The sequence below is a fragment of the Narcine bancroftii genome, chromosome 6, assembly GCF_036971445.1.
Source record: "Narcine bancroftii isolate sNarBan1 chromosome 6, sNarBan1.hap1, whole genome shotgun sequence".
Taxonomy (NCBI): domain Eukaryota; kingdom Metazoa; phylum Chordata; class Chondrichthyes; order Torpediniformes; family Narcinidae; genus Narcine; species Narcine bancroftii.
Genome location: NC_091474.1, coordinates 37,333,528 through 37,350,258, shown reverse-complemented (window position 1 = coordinate 37,350,258; position 16,731 = coordinate 37,333,528). Strand labels below are relative to the sequence as shown.

The 16,731-nt window shown below is 38.2% G+C and overlaps 1 long non-coding RNA gene across 1 annotated transcript; it reads left to right on the top strand.

Annotated features, from left to right (window-relative positions):
• Positions 1-1,104: 1,104 nt before the first annotated feature.
• LOC138737494 (uncharacterized) lies at positions 1,105-14,913 on the top strand. The gene is made up of 3 exons (XR_011340976.1): positions 1,105-4,259; positions 9,510-9,596; positions 14,678-14,913. It is a non-coding gene; the product is annotated as an uncharacterized lncRNA (long non-coding RNA).
• Positions 14,914-16,731: the final 1,818 nt, after the last annotated feature.

Sequence of the window (16,731 nt, the reverse complement as noted above, 5' to 3'; positions counted from 1 at the left end):
AAGGAAGCAACAATCTTTGAGGATCCACATTACCCAGCACGTGCTCTGTTATCACTGCTAACATCAGGAAAGAGGTACAGGTGCCACAAGACTCGCACCACAAGGTTCAGGAACAGTTGCTACTCTCCACCATCAGATTCTTTAACAACAAATTCAATCATATTCATTTAAGGACTCTTACATTGCACTTTATCACTGATTAATTTTTTCTGTATTCCACATAGTTTGTTTATTTTTCTCTCTCTGTTTACATTTCTCTCTATGTATGTATATTTTTCCTAAGTACAATGTACAATTACCAATAAACAGAAATTCTTCCTGGCCCACAGGAAAAAGAATCTCAGGGTTGTATGTGATGTGAGGCATGTACTCTGAAAATAAATCTGAACTTTCATCTGCTCCACTGCGCGATACACTGACATTTCAAAGGGACCAATCCCTTTCCAATTTTTTCTTGAATGCCCTTCCACATGCATCGCGTGTCCTTGCTGTCCAGGAAGTGACTGTGAATATGCTGGGCCTGCGCATGCTTTGCCTCCCCGATGACCTTAGACAGCTTGTCTCTTGCAAATGCCTCATTGTCCACTTGAAAGGCCTTGTCTCGGTTCCTGAGCAACACCCGCACCTTCGCAGTCATCCATGGCTTCTGATTAGAGCGAGTAGTGATAGACTTGGGCACAGTGACGTCATCAGCACACTTAGTAATGTCGCTGGTTGCTGTTGCCTTGTACTCTTCCAGATTTATGCAATTGCCAATGGTTGCTGCTTCCTTGAACATGTGCCAGTCAGTGAGCTCAAAGCAGATTTGAAGTGTGTGAATGGCCCCTGCTGGCCAAGTTTTAACCTGCGTCAGGACTGGTCTGTAGCATCCAGCGAATGGTCAGTATGCTGGGATTAACATTACAGAGATGTAGTCTGAGTTTCAGAGATGGGGTCGGAATTCCGCCCGATAAGTGTCGGAGATGCTTGTGTAGACAAGGTCCAACTTATTTTCCCCTCTCGTCGCCAAGTCCACTTACAGGTAGCCCTGACTTGAGGTTCGTCTAGTTGAAATCCCCAACGATAATGGTCAGTCCATCAGGGTGTGCGGTCTGCAGTTCATTTATCGCCTCGTACATTTCCCAGATTGCATCCTTAGCATTCACACTGGGGAGATGTACATACCAACTATGAGTACCGTGGTGAATTCCCAAGGTAGATAAATGGTCTGCATCTGACAGTCACCACCTCCACCAGCATTGAGCAGTGACTGGAGACTCGTACCAAATCTTTACACCATTCTGTGTTGATGGAAACACACAGGTCACTGCCAGGGGCTTTTCCACACAAGGCAGCATCTCTGTCAGCCTGAAATAAGGTGAACCAGTCCAGCTGAATGGGGGCATCCAGGACCCTATCACTGAGCCACTTTTCAGTGAAGACCAGAGCACAGCAGTCCCTGTATTCATGCTTCACAGTCCTCTGGAGTTTGATTCATCCATTTTATTCACCAGGGAGCAGACGTTGTTGAGCAGGATAGATCAGCAGGGGTTTGCTCTCAGCCTAGCACAGACCCCTGCTCGCTTACTGCGCTTTCTCCACCTCACACACTGCTTCCTTCTTCTCCATGATCCCAAGGCTTTATGCCTAATCCCTGCAGCAGCCCCTGGTTGTGTACTTCAGTCCGAAGGTGAGTTGCTCCATTTCTAACTAAGTTTTTTAAACTGTAGTGACAGGTAGTCATGACTTTATAAACTAAAATTATATAACTATATAACAGCTATCCTGAAGAAGCCACTGCGTCCGATCTCGCACCACCTTCCTATTATATCAACAATATCGATGACACAGGGCTCAGTTATTTTCTCTCCATTTACAGTCTGACCCACTGATCATGTCCCACAGCCCAACTGTTATAACAGATTTGAATTTTTTTGTTCGTATCACCTTTTAACTGCGTCAACTGAGGTCATCTATAATTTGTCCCCATGGCAAATGTGGCCTCACACTCAGTTTTCCTCTTGTCCTATCCATCCCTCCTCTCACCTTCTCTGCTTCTTAAAACGAATACTCTTAGGTTTTGTCCTTTGCAAACAGTGTCTCGTGGCTATCGAGGGAATATGGCAAAGGGTCACTGAACTCCTGGATTGGCCAAGTTTGTCATACGAGGAGACCCAGGGTGACCTCCTTGAAATGTGCAAACTCTGAGACTGCCAAATAAGTTGAAAGTGGAGAAGACATTTGAGCTGGTTGAAGAGTCCAGAATAAAGAATAATGGCTCTCAAAATAAGAGGACATTGAGGACCAAAATGAGATGCATGTTCAAATAGTGAAACTTCAGGATTCCCTATATCAGAGGGCTATGGCACCTCCATCATTGATTTAATCCAAAAGTGAGCATTGGGCAGCGTAATTAGCGTAGTGGTTAGCGCAAAGCTGTCACAGCAGCAACAGGTCAGGTTTCAATCCAGCGTAGTTTGTAAGGAGTTTGTACATTCTCCCCATCTCTGCGTGGGTTTCCTTGGGAGCTCTGGTTTCCTCTCAACCTTAAAGCGTGCAGGGTTTGTTGGTTGATTGGTGAATTTGGGCCTGTAACCTGTTTTTAAAAAAAATTAGAACTAGGAATATAGGAAAATGGTTTTGAGGTAGAAATAAAAATGGGTTTATGGCGAGAATTGTTTCTTTTGTTTTCTATTTTCCCTTCCATTTCCTTATTTATAAATTTATTTATGCATTGGTCTGTAGGAGATCCTTGGTAACTTGATCAAATTTTTTCTTTGCACATCTATAGAAGGTTTATTTTGACTAAATTTTCAAATACTGCACATCATTTGGCTACCTTCAAAATCTTAGGAAGTTAACTAATCCATCTGTTTTCTAATGCAGAATTATCAGATCCATTTAAGATGAGAGCTTCACACCGTAACTAAATCTTGATATTTTATTATGTGACATTTTTCCTTTGGGAACATCTAATGCAGTGGTTCTCAAACTTTTTCTTTCTACTCACATGCCACTTTAAGTATTCCCTATGCCATCGATGCTCTGTGATTAGTAAGGGATTGCTTAAGGTTGTATGTGAGTGGGAAGGGAAGGTTGAGAGAATCACTAATCTAGACACAATTGTTACTGAAATATTTTGCTTGAGAAAAATTGTCATTGGCCCATTTCCTTTGGAGTTATGAAACCGTGCACATAACGAGTCAATTAGTCACGATTAAAACAGTGGTTTTCATAGTTTTTCTTTCCACCTTAAGCAATCCCTTACTAATCGCAGAGCACCTGTGGCAGAGGGAATAGTTAGTGGTATGTGAGTTGAGAACCACTGTTCTAATTCATCTGCTGCTAGCTTTATTCAAATCCCAACATTCATCCAGAGGTAACCATGCAAAATTTCTTAATCCATTCATAACCTCTTGAATGTCAGTTGAAATAAAGTGAAACACATTCAAATGGTCCAGCCTAAACTCAAGGGGGTGGGGAATAGTGAATGATGAGAATAAAGTCCACAACCATGGAAGGAGGCAGAGCAGGACGTATACAAGCTGAGACTGACATGCACGGATGGGTAGATGAGCTGTAGAGTAAAATCTGCAATGAGAAAGAACAATGATAGAATGATAAAACTTGATTGTTTACAGAAAGAAACAAGGAATTGTCTGAAGCAACCAAAATTTCAAAGGAAATTGAATGCGATGAATAATATTAATGAAACAAGATGCACAGGAGATAATGTGGTTGAGTTAGAATTGTATAAAGAGAATTAATACAATTTTGTTTACATAGTTTTTGTGTGTGTTTATGGGGGATGGGGGAAAAAGCTCTTTCTATTACGTGTTTATTGAAGTAGATATGAAATGCAGAGCAGAGAAAATTGATGATGTTTGTAAGTTTGTGCTGACAGCATGAATCATTGCCTGTTTGGGAGTACCAAATTGGGAAATCAAGCAATGCCTGAGTTCCCAACGTAAACTACAGGACAACTGTAAGAGCACAAAGTTGTAAAATTACTCTAGCAAAGGTGAAACTGCATACAAGTAACCTTGCCTTTGATTGCTCTGTGAGTTGGAGTCTGCATCCAATTATAGGTTGCTAATTTGGCACGTTTCTTGTGCAGTACAAAGCCACCTTCTACTGTCTGGAATGTAGAAACTATTTATTGAAATATTTCTGTTGTGTTCAGTTTTTCTCATTGATATTTTTCTTTATTTTTTCATAATAATTTGTCTTGAAATTCCGGATCATCTCTTCAATGTCGGAAATGATCTTCTCCGTAGTTTGTAAGTTCCTTTTGCTTCATAAGTAATGTAGATATACAAGGTTTAATTTTGCTAACTTTGTAAATACTAGATTTTGGCTATTAATCCTGTTCTGTCTTAATGAAGGAAGATTATCAGAGGGAAAAATAATATTGTTTGCAGGCTCTTTTTTTTTACATGCTCCGAAACTAGTCTTTAGTACTTTTTCAATCAAGCTTCTAATTTAAATATCCATACTGTGTTTGTCCTTCTGGGTAAGCTATTGAGTTCTCCACTGGTGATTTGTATCTTTTCAATATATGAACTTTCCTGGTGCAGTGTGAATATCATCAGCGCCTTTGGAATAATCTGTATGTGCTACTGACCTGACTAAGTATTCCAGAATTTTTGTTTGGCCTTTTGCTCTTTACCTTACATTATCTATCCTATAAAAATGTTTACCATTGTTCACATTTTAAGTATCCTTTATTTAAATTTACTTATAATATAAAGCAGCACAGCACAGTATGCGTTCTTTGACCCACGATGTTGAGCCGCCCAATATAAACTCACTCCACATCAATGTAACCCTTCCCTCCCTCACAGCCCATAACCATCAATTTTTTTTCTTGCATCCATTTGGGTTTCTTTATGTGATTCCCCAAAATCTAGCATTTTTGTCCACTGTCTACCATTTTACATTTTTTGATATTAAACTTCATTTGTTTCTCATTGTAAAAGCAATGAAAATTCTTCAACAAATCATTAGTTGTGCCTATTTATAAAGAGTCAAACAGCAATTGCTGTGATTCAAAAATAATGTGCATGAAATGACAAGACTGAAGGGTTGATGGTTGGGAGATTACTGACAGACCATAATGTGTTATGCCTTAAGTTTTGTTTTTTAAAAAAAATCAGAATATTTTGAATTGCCTAATGGAGGAAGAGAATTTGGAGGCTAATGGTGGATGAATTAAAGTTTAATGAGTTTGGAATTAATTGTTAAGGGAAATTAATATGTCTCCATCAAAATTGAGATATCTGGCATCTGGTGAGATGCAATATATGTCTTCTAGTAATTAAGACAGCATCTGCAATCTCTTGGCCAATCCAGAGCTGTGATTTTCCTAATAGTTGTACATATAAAGGCAGGGCCTTTTGAACATATTAGGCATGTGTTGCTTGCCAAAGAAGAGCTGTAGCAAGTAAATGAAATTTTGCTTTTTACTCAAAAGGGTTTCAAGTACATAAATATTGAATCTAGAAATTGGACCATGTGACATGACAAACTTTCTGCCATGTAATTCAATTTCAAAAACAAGTTGCAGATAGTTGTAAATGAAAGTTGAAGTTTCATCAAGCCCACAATTTTCTGAGTGATCTACTTTGCTTCTTTTGTGGGAACAAGGACATATGCAACAGTTGGTATTAATCATCAGGTTCCTATGATTTTGTCAGGTTCCTATGATTTTGAACCGTGCATTTGTTTGAGGCCAATGTGCAGAAACAAGGCTTCACAGCTTCTTCTGGAAGTGGACCTCCAAGGGACTGTGCTGGATTTCCTCTGGGGTCAGAGGGCTATTATAGGAACACCATTCATTCGTTCCATCCAGGAAGGCTCAAAGTTTATTCCTTTTCTCCCTTCCAATTGTTGGTATAAATACAGGTTAACTGCAAGAATTATGACAAAAATTTGAAGAAGGCCATTTTAAAAAGTAAACTACTTGGATTCAAATGTTTCAGCACTTGGTCATGAAGATGCCCTCTAGTGAAAAATTTGAATGATATCAGTCCAGTTACTCAAGCAGGATCTTCTGTAGAATAAGGAAACCTTGTTTGCTGGCATTAGAAGTTACTGATAACTACTACTGGGCCACTCACCCTATTCTCTTGCAGCCATGGTGCCCTATGCATGTGCAATTGCAGAATTACTCATTAGATAATGTAAAGTTCTAGTAAGGCGAACAAACATCTGACCAGTTGGTGGCTCACAAATAACCAGGTCAATTTAATCTTTCATCCGCATCTCTCCACATTCCCTGCTGTTAACTGAACCGAGACGTTTGGTTGTAACCATGGTAATCATCAGTAGGCAGGCAAAAACCTTGAAAGAATTCAGTTAAAAGTGAAGACTGTTTTTATCCACTTGATATATAACGTGTGCATCCTGAAAAACAGTTTGTAAAAATTAAATCTATCCATTCGTCAGCAAAATCTCAGATGGTAATTCCTTTGCCACACACATCAAAGCTCTGCATGCTGCTATAAATTACACTTTAAAATTAGGCATGTATTGTCTAATTGAATGTTTAGATTACCAAGAGACGATCAGTAAAGCTGTTCTGCTCTAATGAGACGGTAATAATACTGTCTCATTAAAATAAATCTACTTCTAGAGGAAGTTTCTTCTCCCAGGTGTCTAATGAGCCCATTGCAATTACTTTGGTTTTATTTTTTTCACTAAAATTATTTTTAACATAAATATCAAACTTCAGTAGTGACATTCCCACTGAGCAGGATGCTGGTGAGAGCATAACTAGGCCCCTGTTCAGCATGGCCGATGGGTCGCAGCAAACATCATCAATCATCAGCCCTGTCAGGCACTTACACCTTGGCTTCATTTGAGGCACGCTTGGTTTGTTGTTTTGTAATTAGCTTGGCCGAATAGGCAGGAAATGTCGTACATACGCTCGTGAGCAGCTGGCAAATTCAGGGAATTTTCCAGCATGAAACAGAAGGTGAACTACAAACACAGGGCCTCTAAGGAGGGAAGATGATCATCAGGTAGTAACAGCCCGACACATTGCTGAGAATGGTCAAGGACGGACCTGTGATCCATGCTAGAAAAATATATCATTTCAAAATTGTTTTTAACTCCTTGCATATCCTTAAAATATATCTTCAGTTCTGAGACTTTCTTCATTTGAAGGCCTGAAGAAAATACTTAAATATATAAAAATAGAATGATTTTAAACTTGTATTTTAATAACAATTTCCCTTTGTATTTTGGCTGCAAAGTATAATTCCTCCAATAGCTTTTTTTGTCTGCCATAATGCAATCAAATACAATATGAATATTTTGATATTAAATGTTGCTAATGCAATAACTTAACAAAATTTGCATTGCCTATTGAGGTGAAGAAAAATGAATAATGTTGGGGACCAGAAGCTAGTTCTTTTCCCTCGGTTTTGTACCTTCCCTAGTAATGGTTTACTACTTCTGGTACAGCTCCATGAGCACTGGGCTTTCTCTGATACTTCTCTTATCTCTTGGGATTTCTCATATTTGAAGCATGATGCAAAGTGCCAAAAGGTTGTTCACATTGGAGTTGTCATTATCTTTGGTCTCAATGCTGCTCTTGTTCACAATGTTCCTTCCTCTCCCTGGAATAATAATCAGGAGCTGGAATTCTGATTGCCCTCTCCTATCATGGTTGAGATGATGGGAGGCTGAGACAGAGTGGCATGACACAGACCAGACTAGGAATTGAACCTTGAATATTGAATATAATTGCCCAGTATAACATCCCAGCTCATTGAGTACAATCATTGGGATGTCGTTGCAGCTGTTTTAAAAAAAAACAACTTTGGTTAGTTTGCACAGGGTTGCCACTCCACAGTAAAGATGTGGTAACGGTAGAAGGAGTGTGGAGGAAATTCACCAGGATATTCCCTGCAATGAAGGCCTGGAGTTATGAGAGATTGAATAGGTTGGGTTGAAGGGTGAAAATACAGTGGGTTATAAAATAGAGGAGCATAAAAGGGGTAGGGATGGTTACGTCTTTTTCCTTGGGTGCGAGAGTCTAAAACTGGAAGGCACAGGTTTAAGGTGAGGGGAGATATTTATAGGAGAGTGTGATGGCAGATATAGTCCCAACATTTAAAAGGTAATTTGGATAGTTGCCTGGATAGGAAAGGAGTAGGGGATATGGACAAATGGATTAGTATAGGCAAGCATCTGGTTCACAAAGATAAGTTGGGCCAAAGGGCCCATTTCTTTGCTGGACAACTCCATTTGAGTCTCTCTCTCTCGCTCTCTCGGTCATTTGATAAAACAGTTGAACCATCTGGATTAGAGAAGCCACATTGGTTGTTGAGTTTGGAACCAAAGCATATACTGGTATTTAAATTATATTTTGATGATCAGTTCCATCATGATTTGCAGCCACTCTTACAGCTAACTGCCAAGTGCACAGTAAGGGCATTCAAGCTTAGTGATAGTGATCAGATAATGACACAGATTTTGAAACCAGCAACTTCCTGCTGTCTATTTGGAATCTGCAGAGTGTCCTGCATTTACCTAATAAGGAATAATTTGCAAACCAAAACTGTCTAGGACTCGACAGCAGTGCTTTCATGGTGTAACGTGTTACGGGTGGACCGAACAAACCAAAGCTATGAAACTGCTGAGAAAATCTTTGACAGCAAAACTAGAGTCTTAATTTGGTGACCTGATCAGAATAGTCCTGTTTTCAAAATGCTATTGCTTGAATGCTTCTGAATGATGGGAACACAAAACCTTAAAGATGAAATGCACAATTGTTTTTAAAACTAAAATGTATGTAAAAAGACTTTTTATTTAAAAAAAACATTGTTGAATAAAGATTCTGGAATTAAGAGAAAATGCTGGAAAAGCTGTTCTTTGCTCTGCAGTGGAAACCTCTCCAAAGTTGGCCCCATTATTGCAGCTGAGCAGTGAAATTCTTGGTCATCCCCTATCTTCTATGCTGCTCGGACTAACTCATTTCTCTTTCTCCATTGGGATATATAGTCCTGGACTTGATGTTAAATGTTTCTCTTTCCACAAATGCTGCCTAACCTGAGTTTTCTCCAGCGTTTTCAGTTTTAACATCACTGAAGAATTTAAGTCATGTATTGAAAATGGTTTGATCTAAATGTGAATTTTTAACAATATGCAATCTTAAATTTGGAAGTGGTACACTGATTGCATATTGTTAATTAAGACATTTGATGCTACTCCCCTCTCTGCATTTCACAATACATGATAATAAAATCTAACAATAAAAAAATGCATCAAATAGTGTCTTGAACTATTAGGAGCTTGAACTAAGATACTTCCTTCACAGTGCTTTTTTAAGTGTGTTGCAGCCAGATAAGGAGTCCATTGGCAGATGACCCAAAACTTATTATCCATTTTTCTATATGTAATAACATATCTGTGTAAGAAAAGCCAAAGAAGCTGCTGTGGAATTAGCTAATATTTTAATATTGGTCCTCTTCAAATAAAATATTTGTTAAATTTTCAAGCTCTTGGTTTTTTTTTCTCTCTAGACTGCTTTGCATTGGGCAGCCAAACACGGCAAAGAAAACATGGCACGAATGTTAATAAGTGCAGGAGTGGATATCAATCTCAGAGCTGTGAGTTACTTATTCTCCTTTTCGATATTATTCTGCTACTGAAGGAGGTTGGAACAAAAGCATGTTTCTATTGTTATTAACGTGCATATGAAACCATGGGAACTGCAGTTTGCACCGTATGAATCTTTGCAATATGGCTAATTGTAGTGATGAGCAGACATTTTGTTTTCCTTGAAAGAGTAATTCACTGGCACTCGTATTTGAAAGTTTTTTTTTAAAAAAAGCCCAAGATATTAATGTTGTGTGTTCATGAAATTTACAGTAAATACATGGGAAATTTTATTTTCTGCTGATTATCTCCCTTGGATTCCCTCAAATAGTAGTTCATGTTTGTGTTTAATTTGTATTGTTACCTCACCATTGGCTGACTTCCACAGTCATCCAATTTGCTCTTTTTCTTTATCTTACATTTTTTACAAACTCTAGGAAAATTCCTGAAAAGCATACAAGTGCACAAGCCACATTAATAACCTGCTCTTGTGTTGCATAACAAATGCCACTGTGAGTTCTAAATTTCAAGCAATATGCGCCTTTATGCCATTGTCTTGGCATTTCACCTTGCCTGTTTGTATTCACAGCACACCTTGGGAAGCATCACCTGTTCATGAAGATTTATTCATTAGGGTCCACTGATTGATATTTGCCAAGATTCAGTCATAAAATCGTGCAATACAGAATCCGTCCCATCTGCCTACTGATTCCATGCACATCGATCATCCATTGACATAAATCCTATTTTATTCTTATTCTTCCCACACTCCCATCAACTCACCACAGTTTCTCCAACTTGCTGATAATTGCCAACTAATCTGCAAGTTGTTGGTATGTGGCAGGAAACCAAAACATATGTTGGAAACCCATAATTCCCCAGTTTTGGCATCAGGAGTGAATAGTGCAATAGAAAATGTTTTTTATTGATGCTTTATGTTGCATAATCCCAACCACATATTGATATAGGCCTTTAATATTTGTGGGAATGGATTATTACTGATGTCATTCTCCTGCTAGGATAAATTCCAAATTAATAGAATTCATTTTTGAGATCAAGAATAAGAGATTATGGCTTGGAGTTTTAGCTTGATCACATGTGCAAAATGCTTGACTTCAATGAAAGCAATTTTTAGATACAGTAAATCCCCTGTTATCCAGAATTCAAGCAACCAACAGCCTCAAGCAGCTGGCAAAAAAATCTCAGAAAATAAATGAGTTAAAAAATAAGAACATTTAAAATTGGTGTTAGTTTGCCAATCTTGCAATGCAGCATACAATCTCAAGCAATCGGAAAATTCACTTAACTGCCATCTACCATTCCCCAGAGGTGCCATATACCGGGACATTTTCATTATATACAGTATTTAGCATGTGACGAATACATTTCAAAATCTTTTTCATGCTTGCTATTGTTCTCATCATTTTGTATTTAATAATTGAAAAAATAAATCAAGAATTGGAGAAATACTAAAACTGCAGATGCTAATTTCTTGAGCAAGCAACATCGATGGGTAGAAATAGGTCGGGTTGGGTCCTGCTGACTTGAAGCATGGACTGACCATTTCTATCCTGGATGATGCCTAATCTGTTGAGTCCCTCAAGCTGATCTAGAATTGAAGATCTTGGTTCATTAACAGTTCATCTCTATTCCCAACCATATAATAAAGTGCCATTGAGTCTGATCATCTTCGCCTTGTTGAAAAACAGCAGTTAAACATGAAGAGAATACCTGTTTTTGAAAGAAAATGTAATTGAAAATATTAAGAAAATACTCAGTAATGAAAATATATTAAATTATGAACAGCTACCACTTGCGAAAGGTCAAGGCCTCCAGTTGAGCAATCCAGAAATGTCCTGGTTTCATTTTCAGCTAGTTTTAGCTGATTCAGCACTTTTCTGTTGCGCTTATAGTTTGAGAATATGGAAAATTTATTGGCGATAATGCTCCTCGTTGTCCTAGTGAGTGCATGTCTCAAATGTGAAGTACTATCAGTAATTTTTCTGGGTAAGCCTTTACCCCTTGTCACCACGCACAGATTAATGATGGCCATTTGGATGAACTACTGGGACATTTCTACTAGTTTTTAATGAAGTCTTGTAAAAGAAAAATAAATACAATTAAAGAACGTAATTGAAAATGAAAAGCCCAAAGTGGAACTATTATGTTTATACTTAAATAAAATCATCCTGTTATGTGTCCTCTCTCCACCTTTGGTACAGGCACATCTGCACTAATGCAATTCCTCCTTCATAGGATAAAAAGTAAAGACAAGAGGTGAAGAATAAATAGCATTTCAGTAATTACACTCTGTTTAGATTATGCATGGCACAAATTCTGGCTTTTGTTCATCTTTAAGCCATCAAAAAATTAAAGAAAGGAAATCAGAACAAAAAAAACACTTGAAAAAATGCATGTGTAGTAATCCTATCCCTTTCTCTCATTCTAAGCACCAGTATGGTCTTTCTGCATTACAGCATCGAGGTACTCCTGTGTATCCAATAAATAGCAATGCAAATTGAAGGACTCGCAATAAAAACTTCAACATGCTCAAATTAGCTGAGCTATGAAAACTTGGTGTGGAGAAGATTAAGATACCTTATTTGCTGGCATATAGGGCCCCTGTTCTTTTACAACAAAATAGCTTCAAAGATCCCCCTGGATCCTATATGCGAAGGTGCCATTTTGGTAGCGCAATTTTGGGCACCGAAATACAAAGCACTCAAACTATTCACCCAGCTTCAAGAAGCCCGTGGAGGTGCTGCGGCTATCCAGGAAGCAGGCTCGCAGCTTTGCAGACTACCTTCCCTCAGGTGGCCTGTGTTTTCCAGAGCACCGCTTACTTCCCCCGTGAAAAGGCCGAGAACGGCGGTCCCGATCAGCAGCTTAACAGTCATGTTGACTATATGATCACCTGTTTTGAGAGAAACGCTAGGCCTCTGGAATCAGGCTCCATGATGAGCCTTCGTTCAACGAGCACAGCTCTCGAGCAAATTGAATGAGGCGCCGGGGGGGTTGGGAAGGTTGCAGAGAGCAAGCAGCCTGTTGAGCAGCGTGGAGCCTGATCACTGAGTCTCAGCATTCCCCTCAAAATGAGTAATTGATTGCCTGTTACCTGCAATGTTGGGCCCTGCCCATGCTCTGGTGACTGGCTTCTCTCCCTCCTGCCCTTGCGCGCCCATGGGTCCCAGTGTACCTGTCAATCAGTTGGCATTTGCACAGTGTGGGGAGAGGTGGAAAATAGGCCTGAGCCTGGGCGTGCTGCGTGCAGAAGGAGATGTTGCTCGTGTGCGGGGAGGCTTTGGCATCTTGGCCATGCAAGACTGGAGGGTTTTACTGTTAAATACGTTAATTGAAATTTAACAAAGTGCCAAAAGTTTATTCAACTTCAAACAATAGCTTTTATGCTCAATAAATTAGGAGCGAATACCTCTATTAAGGAAAAAAGTCACGAGGAGCAAGGATATAAAATTTGTCTGCAAAATCATGGGCAAGGATAGAATGAATATTCTTTTACTCTCTAGGAGGGCAATTTTAGAACTACGGGGAATAAGTTTAGTGTGAGGGGAGAGATTCAATGTTATGAGAAGGAATTGCTGAACCTCTATCACAAGGTCATAAACTAGTTTATGTCTTGTATAAAACTGCAAAAACTGGTGTTCTTAATATTTAAAATACATTTCAAATTACTATCCTACTTAACCTATTTCAGTAAAATAGTATTACAAGACATGATATTTGCATTATACATACAGTAATTACACACTTATGTAAATGATAAAAATGAATTCCACATGTTCTGAAGCACAAACACATTAAACAGACAAAAGTTGTTATTTGAGGCCTACACAGTCCTGAACCAACTCTATGCACTTGCAGTTGGGTATAGCCTTGACACAGGAGCATAAAGGCAGCAATGGAAGTGGAAGAAGGTTAACAAATGTACAAAGCTAATTATAGAGGTCATCATTGGGTGGGTAGCATGTCATAGTCTTGGATAATGTACAAGCCCTTGGGGTATTGGTTAACCATGCATATGACAGGCAGCTGGAGTAAGAGAATGGACAAGGCAAAGAATTTGTACTTGGGCAATTAGGCAGGTGGGGAAAGTAGTTGAGTGAAGGAAAAGAATTGGAGTTAAAAACCATAATAAATCTATATGATAAATGCTGAATCTTATTTCAAAATTTCAAAATATTATATTTTAATATAGTCCACTGTAGAATAACAAAATAATGGACAAACTCTTGAATTAGCACATCTTCCACAGATATACCAGACCACCACAATATTGCAGATAATAATGGTGTATAGGTGGTAGCTTTCAACACTTGTGTGTTATTTCCAATTGTTCAAATATGCTCATCAAAAATGTAGTTAGTTAATGTATCATTGCTTAAAAGGTAGATGATTTAAAAGTGAACCCACAGATAAATCCATTTCTTTTGAAGTATTTACTGTTTATGGGGTCCTTTACTGTGCAAAGCACTAGGATAACTAAACACAACTTTACTTCTTACTCTATGTAAAGCTTGGACAAAATATTCTGACAAAATCTGGTGCTCATATTCTGGCTAAAGACAAGTTACTTTTGGAAAATATGCCATTAAAATTTAATTCAAACCTGGTGGAGGCTACATAATGAGAAGGATTTTTTGAGAGTTTAAAGGAAACAGAAATGAAAGGTCAACTGTATGCTCACTTTTGTATTTAACACCTAATGAAAAACAAGGTTTCCAAATGGAATGATAAATTTGAAGGCTTAAGTATTCGGGTTTGATTAGTTCTCAATTTATTCCAGCAGGAAGTATCCTCAGTTCTTCATTTTTCTTAGTGCACAGTAAAAATGTGGCTGTGCTTTGAACCACTGCTCTTTATTTTATCGCTGTTTTGCATGTTTCATAGAGAAAAATTCAAATGGTAAAATATTCTCATTTACAAGTGTAACATGGAGATGTGACCCATTTGATATATGATGTTCAAAACTGTTAGTTCAATGTGTCACATAGATTTTTGGTTAAGTTGAAGTTTAAGTGAATTTTTTTTTGCTTTCTTTTGTTACTGCTTTCTGCCAACTGATGGATAAACAAAGCATGTAAGTTCAAGTTGTTTAACATTATTGTTTTGAGCAATTATGTTATAAGAAACCAAATTGAAGAGAATTTAGCAAAAAGGCAAGTAATTGACCAGTGGACATTTTGCATAGTTCATCTAATTCCAAATTTGTATTAAATGTAACCTGGCTTACTGTCACAAAAAAGCAGGCTTCCATTTTTTTTCTCTCTGCCAGCTTTTCCTCTCCATGTTGACCATGCCTTTGTGATGTGATACACACATTCACATCAATCTCATTTTTCTCTCCTGGAGAGCAGTGACTGATGCGTTATCAATAACTCCAAAGACTAGAAGTTACCTAATTGATAGGCTTTGATTAACATAAACTGACCCATGACCTGAGCTTGTTCTGGGGGAGGGGTTATGGCATTGCTGCCTTTGTTAGGGGAGTCTAGGGGGAGGAGCCACAGGTACAGTCAGCAAAGGCTGGGCCAGCCAAACATATACAAACAGTAATACAGTGGTTCCACCACAGAGACAAAGGCCTTTTTGGCAGTATTGAACAAAGAACCTTGATTACCTGCTCTCTGTATAAGCAAGACTTCTTTGTGTAGGAGACAGGTGCCAATATTTTGTTTTGGCACCTCAAATCGAGATCATTGTGGCACCCAACTGCAGCCTTTGCATTGCTCAGTTTTTAACCATAGTTTTCATCATGGCAATGGTTGTGTTAATCATAATTACACACAGGTAATTAATTATTCAACAAATGAGGAATTTAACATCTGTAGAAATGATAGGTCAATTTTCTTTTTGTGAACCAAACCTCAAAATTGCCATTTTGTAGCTCTTGAATGGAAATGAATGTAAAGTTGCATTTTCCACTGGTTTTCTAGCCTAAATAGCAACACTGGCAGTATTGTGGAGTTCTCTGAATGGAGGTATATTCCATGCCCATCCACCCCAAATAATTGTCAAAGTGAAAATTATCTGAAGACCTTGCAATTTCATATTCTAAGACAATTAAAATACAAGAAGAAACATTTTGTGTTATAAAATCATACAATGTCATAATTATCAGGACTCCAGTTTGCATCTTCCTCATTACTGCCAGTCACTTTTTAATATTTGTCTTCTGATAAAATTCACATTCATTTTTCCAATGTTAATAAAATTTGATTTATCAGTGCCTCCCTCACCATAATTTGGCCAGATGCACAGGGCTAATCTTGTTAGTCCTTGATGTCCTTCATCCCAGAGCCTGACTGGGCACAATGAGCCCAACCTAACCCAAAACACGCATGAAAGCTTTCACAGATTGCATAGTCTTGCATCTAGTTTCTTTTTCAAATTAAAACTAATATAAATCTCTGGTAACAGTTTGAGATGTCTATAAACTGAAATGAAAATTTTTTAAATGGTCAATTTAAAAATGTTCTTGGATTCTGGACCAGAGAAACCTTGGTGCTGAGTTCAAGGTGGAATTTTAAAAGTAAATGCTGAGGACCTCACCCCCCACTCCCCCGCCCACCCACTGCTTCCCTCACCCCCAGTATGTACTCCACTATTAAACTCCCAGTGTCAAAGTTTCCTTTTTGATTGTAGCATCAAATTGGTCAGTAAGTTTGGGGCTTTTACACTTGACAGCAATGCAGTCAGGTCCAAGACTTGTTGGAATTTGGACAGCTGCATATCATTTTTACAAGCCATCAAATTGAGTCAAAGAAATCCAGGCTTTTTTTATTAAATATGGCAGATTTTGACCATGTGTACACTTTTATTTCCCTAATCTTCACCATTTACCCTGATTAATTGTATGTTAATACCCTCCTGTTGATATTACTTCCACCAGTTGTTTAAATTAAAACATGTGCATGATTTCCCCATCCATCTCCTATCAATATTATTTATTCATTGTGAAAGATTGAGGAATTCAAATGAAGATGAGAATTATCAGTACAGTAGGAATGTGTCAGAAAATAAATCTGAGATTGGGAGATGGAGGGGATACTAATTGTTACAAATTAAATCCTCTGAATAAACTCTGCTTAATTATATTTTTTTCTTCCCTGATTTTTGCGATTGTCCCAC